The sequence below is a fragment of the Lacerta agilis genome, chromosome 3 (assembly GCF_009819535.1).
Source record: "Lacerta agilis isolate rLacAgi1 chromosome 3, rLacAgi1.pri, whole genome shotgun sequence".
NCBI lineage: Eukaryota > Metazoa > Chordata > Lepidosauria > Squamata > Lacertidae > Lacerta > Lacerta agilis.
Window position 1 is genome coordinate 19722544 of NC_046314.1, and position 7220 is coordinate 19729763.

Consider the following 7220-nt stretch of genomic DNA (forward strand, 5'->3'; position numbering starts at 1 on the left):
TCCAACTCCCTGCAACGCAGGAATCTCAGCTAAAGCATCCATAACAGATAGCCACCCAACCTCTGCTTAAAAAACTCCAAGGAAGGAGAGTCCACCACCTCTTGTGGGAATCTGTTCCGCTGTTGAACAGTTTTGTTGTCAAAAAGATCTTCTTTGATGTTTAGTCTTTGATGTTTTTTGTAACTTGAAGGCATTGGTTTGAGTCCTACGCCCCAGAGCAGGAAAAAAACAAGCTTGCTCCATTTTCCATGTGACAGCCCTTAAGCAATTTGAAGATGGCTATCATATCTTCTCTCAGTCTCCTCTTTTCCAGGCTAAACATGCCCAGCTCCTTCAACTGATTTGGTTTCCAGACCCTTAATCATCTTCGATGCCCTCCTCTGTACATGTTCCAGCTGTCAACATCCCTCTTAAATTGTGATACCCAGAACTGGACACTGTACTTCACGTATGGCCTGAGCCATACTATTACTTCCTTTGCTCAGAACACTACACTTCTGTTGAAGCAGCATAGAATAGCATTAGCCTTTTTTTTCAATAATGATTTATTTTGCTATTACTTATTTCAATAATGATTTTATTTGCATACTTTAAGGTTTCCACACACAATTCCAACAACTCAAATACGACAAACAACAGTCAAAGAGAAGAGAAAAAAAAAAAAAGACCCCGACCCTTCAATAAAAATAAAGTTATTTACAATGAAGTTATATTTGTCCATGTCTTATTTTTGCACTGTATCTTATTGGTATATCGCCTATTACACACTACCAAGATCGTAAAGTAATACATAATCTGAGTTATTAACAACAATATTAATAATAACGATATTAATATTGATATTGAAAATAAGGAAAAAAAAAAAAAGAAATTAATACAAAATTAAAAATTCCAAAAAAGAAAAACAAGAAAAAAGAAAAAAAAAAAACCTAAAAAACTAAAAAAACTTTCCAGACATGATTTCCGACTTCCTGACAAACCCTTTAGCTTAAACAAAGGTTAATATGAATGCTTACAAACCCTTACTATCCCTTATACCACTTCTCAACTACATTCTTAAATATATCCTTGCTCCTCATTCTTTCAACGACCTCTTTCTGTACCCTTCATCCCTCGAATGCTGGCATGGTAGAAAAACTCTTATTATATTTCAACATATATCTTTTGTAGACCTCCCATTTGCCTGCAAATTCCTGCTTGGTGTTATCTCTTAGGTTATGTGTTAGTAAAGCCAACTCCGCAAATTCTTGTAGTTTGACCTGCCAGTCAGTGACATTAGGTGCTTCTTGATCCTTCCAACCCCTTGCCACTACCATCCTGGCCGCTGCGATCGCATACAGAAAAACTTCTTTGTACTTATTCGGTATCTCCTTGCCAACCATACTGAGTAGAAATATTTCTGGTTTTTTAACAAAAGAGACTGCCATCATCTTTTTAATTTCTTCATAAACCTGTCCCCAAAAGACTTTAATCTTTACACACCTCCACCACATGTGCATCAGATCTCCATTCTCTGCTCCACACCTCCAGCACACGTTTGCAAGACTTTTGTACATTTTAGAAAGTCTGGCCGGTGTGAGGTACCACCTATGGGCCATCTTTAACATATTCTCTCTGATGTTATAATTTACCGTGAATTTTAGAGTAACCTGCCATAGTTTTTCCCACTCTTCTATGTTAATTGGATACCCCAGATCCTGCGCCCATTTAGTCATGGAATCTGTTATCATTTCGTCCATCACTTCACAGTTCAACAATATCTTATACAAACTTGAAATCAACTTGTTCTTATTGTTTAAGACTTCTTTTTCAAATCTTGAGCTTTCTTTACTAAACCCCGTGATCCTGTCTTGTTTGAACCTTTCTTTAATCTGGAAGTAATCCAACCAAGTTGGGAGGTATGTTTTGATTTCCTCATAACTTTTCAACTCCAGGTTCCCTTCTCTCTCCTTTAGCAATATGTTATATGTAATCCACTGACCCATTTCGTTGTTTTTCCTTTTGAATGCTATAGCCTCCAAGGGGGAAATCCATCTAGGAGTTTTCGCTTCGAAGTATCTCTTATATTTGTTCCAAACGTTATAGATTGCATTCCTTATTATGTGATTGGTAAAGCCTCTGTGTACTTTAGTTTTGCCATAGTATAAATATGCATGCCAGCCGAAACGTAAGTCGTATCCTTCTAACTCTAAAGTTTCCCAATTGCGTAGCAAGCACCAATCTCTTAACCATAAACAGCAGGCGGCTTCATAATATAGCTTAATATCTGGTAAACCAAAGCCACCTTCCTCTGTTGTTTTTATTAATATCTTATGTTTAATTCTAGGCCTTTTACCTCCCCACACAAATTTTGATATCTCTTTTTGCCATTTATCGATATTACTGGTTTTACCCATAATTGGCATCGTCTGGAACAAGAACAGTAGCTTTGGCAAGACATTCATCTTTATGACCGCAATACGACCTAGGAAAGAGAGATTTAACCTGTTCCATGTCTCCATTTGTCTTTTGATTTCGTCCCAGCACTTGGAGTAATTATCCTTATATAAATTTATATTCTTTGGTGTTATATAATCCTAAATATTTTATCCTAGGATAGATTTTAATTTGTGTTGACCTTTCCAATTCTTCTCTCTGAATCTTAGATAAGTTTTTGACAAGTAATTTAGTTTTTTTCCAGGTTAAGCCTGAAACCTGAAACCCTGCCATATTCTTGGATTATTTCCAAGGTTTTTCTTAGGCTTTCACATGGTTGCTCCGTAGTTATGATTAAGTCATCCGCGAAAGCCCTAAGCTTAAAGCTTCTCTTCCCCAGCATTATACCTTTTATATCCTTTTCTTCCCTTATTCTTTTAGACAGAATTTCTAGTGTTAAAATAAATAATGGGGATAGCGGGCAACCTTGCCTGACTCCCTTTTTAATCTCGCATTCTTGGGACGTATTGCCATTTATTATAATTTTTGCCCTCTGTTTAGAATATATTGCCTCAATCCCCTTTATATATCTTTCTCCAAAATCCATGTGATCTAACACTTCCAGCATAAACCTCCACGACACCCTATCGAAAGCTTTTTCGGCATCAACAGCCATGAAGGCTGCCTGTTTCTCCGTCCTTAACTCCAAATATTCCAATAAATTTATGATGTTTCTTGTGTTAGAATAAATATGCCTCCCTGGTAAAAAACCAGCTTGGTTCTCATGGATAATTGACTGGAGTATTTTTTTTGATCTTTCTGCCAAGATCTTAGCAAACAATTTATAATCATTGTTCAACAGGGCTATCGGTCTATAATTATTCATCATTTCCAGATCACCTCCTTGCTTGGGGATAAGAGTTATGTAGCTATGTCTCCACGATTCTGGCATTACTCCCTCTCTCAATATCTTATTCATAACATTTTTTAGGGGTTCCGAAAGGATGTCCTCCAGTTTTTTATAATATAATGCCGAAAGGCCGTCAGGTCCAGGGGACTTCCCTGGTTTTGCTTCTTTAATCGCAACTTGGAGTTCGTGAGATGTTATAGGAGTGTTTAACCTCTCTCTTTGTTCTTTGGTAAGCTTTGGGAGGCAGTTCTGTTTTAAATAATCCTTTATTTCCCTTCTAGTCTCACTTCCCTCACTGTACAATTTTCTGTAAAAATTTTCAAATCTTTTTTCTATCTCCTTTGGGTCAGTTATTATTTCCCCATCTACTTTGATTCTATTTATAATTTTCTCTGCCTCTCTTTTTTTTAATTGCCAGGCGAGTAGCTTCCCTGGTTTGTTGGCTTGTTCAAAAAACTTTTGCTTTAAATATCTTAGTTTCCACTCCATCTCTTCATTAACTATCATTGCGTATTGTGAATGTAGAATTTTGATATCCCTCTTGATCTCTGCATTGTCTGGCGTCTTGCATAATTGTTTCTCTTTGTTCCTAATGCTCTCTAAAAGCTCTTGCTGTTTTTTGTCTTTTAATTTCTTTTGAACTATGCTTTGTTGGATGAAAAAACCTCTCAAAACGGCTTTACTGGTATCCCAAACTATATTTAAGTCTGTGCCCTTATCCAAATTAAAAAAAAATTCTTTTAAAGTCTGTTTTGCCTTTTCAATTATTTTTTCATCCCTGATTAATGATTCATTTAGTCTCCACCTTTTCACTCTTTTTCCTCCCCAACTGAGATTTACTTGTACAGCGTTGTGGTCCGATATTGTTCTGGGGTGTATTTCTGTTTTGCGTATCTTGGTTGTTAGATCTTTTGTTAACCAGATAGCATCGATCCTCCCTGCTGAATTGTTAGGGTAGGAGAAAAAAGTATAATCTTTGGTTAACGGATTTTTAAGTCTCCATGCATCTTCAAGTGTTAGTATATCTATTAATTGGAAAAAAGTTGTTGGTAGCTTCCTTTGCTTTTTTTTGTTATCTTTCCTGATCTATCTATTTCCGGACTCACCACCCCATTCTGGTCTCCTAGGAAGATAATTTTTTCCCCTATATAACTTTCCAATTCCTTGCCTAATTTTTGATAGAATTCATTTTTTCTCTCGTTTGGCGCATAGAAACCAATGACTTTAATTTTCTCCCCCCTTACTGATATTTCTACAATCACCACCCTCCCTTGCGAATCTGTATATATCAACTTAGGTTCCAAATGGTTTTGCGTAAATTACTACTCCATTCCTCTTAGAATTATCTGAAGACACGAAATCAAGTCCCAGTTTTTGACTAGATAGTACCCTGGTATGTTGTTTTTGTATATGAGTCTCCTGCAGGCAAATCAAATCTAGTTTATATTTGCTGAGTATATGCTCTACCTTATTTCTTTTTTTTTTCTCGTTCAAACCATTGATGTTCCAAGTAAGAATCTTTAGCTCCATTTAGACCTTTAGTGAATACTCCGTTTATTTATTTATTTATTTGTTTGTTTTATTGATTTTTTCCCCCAAAAAGAAGGTAAGGGGAAAAAAGAAAAAGAAAGAGAAAGACTTAATAACTAAAAATAAGATTAGGTTGTTTCTGCCTCTGCGGTGTCGGCCCCACAGATACACAAAATTATGTTTAACTTTACCTAAGTGCCCCTCAGGGCTCTTCCTCTTCTAGTGACTTTTTTGGCTCCTCCTCTGGCCCTCCCCCCAGCTGTCTCTTACCACCTAATTCTTCTCTGTATGTTCTCCAAAATCTATCCGCCTCGGGCCAAGTGGCGAATTTCCTTCTTTTCCCTTTGAAAAAGAAGGAAATTCCCTCTGGGAATTCCCATTTATGTACTATCGATTTTTTCCTAAGGACCTCTACCAAAGGTTTGAACTTGTCTCTTTTTCTCAGAAGCCTAGAAGGAACAATCTTGTGAATGATTACATCTGTCTCTTGTATTCTGAGTTTTTTCTTACTGCACGTCTGCAATACTCTATCCCTGATTTCCATGTTGTTAAATGTAACCAGACAGTCCCCGGGCCAATTATTTTCTCTTGCATTCTTGATTTAATTCTAAACGCCCTTTCAATTTTACTCTCCATTTCTCTCTCCTCCATTCCCAACCATTTAGCTAACTCTAATATCAATTTCCGCTGGATTATTTCATCTGGTTCTTCTGGTATAGATCTAAATCTCAAGGTTTTCTCCTCGATGCATTTCTATCATCGAAATTGCATCGAGAACTGCTTCGTGAGTTTCCTTCATGTCTGTAATCTCTTTCTTAATTTTGTCTATTTCTCCTTTTTTCTCTCGATTTTCTTTCTGGATTTTCCTTACCCCCTCCTCCAGTCCAGTTGTTTTCCCTTTTAGATCTTGTACAGACTTAGTAATTTCAAGATTTTTAACCACTAGGTCATTGATCTTTCCTGTCATTTCCGAAATCATTCTTACATTATCGTCCATTTTTTGCTCCATTTTGTCCAATTTTTGTTCCGTTGACCTAGTACTGTCATTCATCTCTTTCCTTACGTCCGCCAGGTCCTTTTTAAGTCCCAAAAGCAAGTCTTTCATTTCCGTGTTCATTTCTTGATCTTGCGTTGAATTTCTTCTGTTGAGGTTCAGTGTGCCGGCTGGATTTACTGAGCTCGTAGATTTTTTATTCGTATTCGACATCACTTCAATGTGCCTCTTCCTCAAGAGGAGTAGCCACCACAACGTCTGTAAACCCTCTGGATCTTTCCAAACCTGTCTCCTTTAAATACTCGATATAGTTCCAAATGATTTCAAATATTCCCCAACATAGACAACAGAAAAAAGGAAGAAGGAGCAGAAAGAGCAGGTAAAGCGTCAGCTGCAGTCTTCTAATAACCTTCAAAAACCTTCTGAGCAGCTGCTATATAACTATGTATCTTCTTCTCCTCTTATACTGAAATTCTCTTTCATCAACCTGCTATTCCCCTTCTTTTCCTGCGCAGCGCCACTGTTACCACTCCTTCTATTTATATTTTATGTTGCAATGCACCTTTGGAACAATGAGTTCAAAGATAACAAGGGGATGGAAGACCACTTTTCATTATCCTTCTCTACAAAATATTCAGTCTCCTTTGGGGTGAAGGAATCCTCTTACCCCCCTTTAGACCAAATGTCCCACTTTCAAATTCAAATTCAGACCTTCGTATCCATTTCCATTAGGCAATTAGGAACTTCCAGCCACCTACCAGTTCCTTATGTTATGAAAGGTGCACACTCCCCCGAGGGGTTCTTTCTCCACTTTTTTTTTTTTTCAGTCCATGGAGACAAACAACCAACTAGCGCTGGGGTATGGGCCAGATTGAGACCCCTCAAGCCCATCCGAACTGTAGTCATTATGCTTCTCTGCAGGCAAATGGCGTCTTTAAGAAGTGTAAGCCAAATCCAATTACTGTAACGTCTCCAATCTGTACACTATCCTTGAACGTCTAGCAAAGTCTCTTTCTTACCGGCACCATGCGAGCATATGGTCCATTCTAGATGTAGCTCCCCTTGTTTTTTCGTACTGCTGGAGCTTAACACTCGAAAAGCCAAGGGGTTTTCCTCCCCCCTCACCAGTTCGTATCCCCAACGCCGGACGCAATGCTCTTATGTCGCCCTGTAAAGCCCGGTATAATTCTGCTTCAAGTAAATGGCTTTATACACCTCTCCCTCCAACTTCACCTAATTTCAGCAGCACCGCTTCAGCGTATTTGGGTGTTTTCTTTAAGCTTTCGCCGAGCTCTCGCAAACTAACCTTCCGGCGGTTCTTTTCACTGAGGCTTAGCCGCTAGATCTGCCCCCGGTATCCGGCTTTCCTCT